This window comes from Cajanus cajan, chromosome 6 (assembly GCF_000230855.2).
Source record: "Cajanus cajan strain Asha chromosome 6, NIPB_CcT2T_4, whole genome shotgun sequence".
Classification (NCBI taxonomy): domain Eukaryota; kingdom Viridiplantae; phylum Streptophyta; class Magnoliopsida; order Fabales; family Fabaceae; genus Cajanus; species Cajanus cajan.
The window spans coordinates 27,194,756-27,195,869 of NC_138522.1; the positions used below are offsets into that span (position 1 = coordinate 27,194,756).

The following is a 1,114-nucleotide window of genomic DNA, read 5'->3' on the forward strand; positions in this document are numbered from 1 at the left end:
GTCTTGGGAAACCAACACCACTTGATCCTGAGATTGAAAGAACTCTCCTGAGAAGGAAAAGAAACCTTTCTAGAGAATTTGACATGGCTGCACAACGAGATAATTTACCGCTTCAGGATTACTCTGCACCCGTAGCTCGTGGGATACCTGGAGGGGAGATGCAAACTGGAGCTACTGTACCAGTTTCTCTGGTGAATATGCTCAAACAGAACACCTTTGGAGGACTACCATCAGAAGATCCTAATGACCACTTAGAGGGGTTCTTGGAAATCTGTGAGACCCAGCAATTTGATGATGAAGTTTCTGATGGAATGCGACTCCGCTTATTCTCACTCACCTTGAGAGATAAGGCAAATGTGTGGCTAAGAACAGTGCCTAGAGAAAAGATAGCAACTTGGGAATTATGTGAAAGAGCTTTTCTAGAGAAATTCTTTCCTCCTTCTAAAACTAAAGAATTGAGGAAGAAAATCACTAATTTCCAACAAGGCACTGCAGAGACTATTTATGAAGCATGGGAGCGGTTCAAAGGATATCTTCAAGCATGCCCACAACATGGCTTCAACCGTTGGCTTACCATCCAATTTTTCTTTGAAGGATTGGACCAACAAAGCACCATGATATTAGACTCAGCAGCTGGAGGATCTTTCATGGGGAAACCTATTAATGACTGCATGATTATTTTGGAAAATGTAGCCTCAAATCACAGCCAATACAGTGAAAGAGAAGTCACAGCAAGGAAAGGAACTCCGGGGCGATATGAAGTGAACAATATTGAGTTACTCTTAGCAAAATTTGATACTCTTAATCAAAGATTAGACAAGATGGAAAAAGCTAAGGTTAATTCAGTGGCTACAAATCAAGTATGTGACCTTTGTAGGGAACAAGGGCACACTGCAGTAGATTGTACCTCAATTTTTACTGGAGAAAAAGAAGATACTACTGAACAGGTGGCAGCTTCTCATAATTTCTATGACACTCCTCGAAGAGAGAAGAGTAATCCATATTCCAACACATACAACCCTGGTTGGAAGAATCATCCTAACTTTTCTTGGAAGAATAACCCAGTTCAAGGAACTAGCAATCAGCAACCTAATTTCCGTCCGTCCAATCACTT

The 1,114-nt window shown here is 41.2% G+C and overlaps 1 non-coding gene across 1 annotated transcript; it reads right to left on the bottom strand.

The window, feature by feature from the left end:
- Nucleotides 1-452: 452 nt before the first annotated feature.
- LOC145949421 (small nucleolar RNA R71) lies at nucleotides 453-559 on the bottom strand. The gene has a single exon (XR_014427629.1). It is a non-coding gene; the product is annotated as a small nucleolar RNA R71 (small nucleolar RNA).
- Nucleotides 560-1,114: the final 555 nt, after the last annotated feature.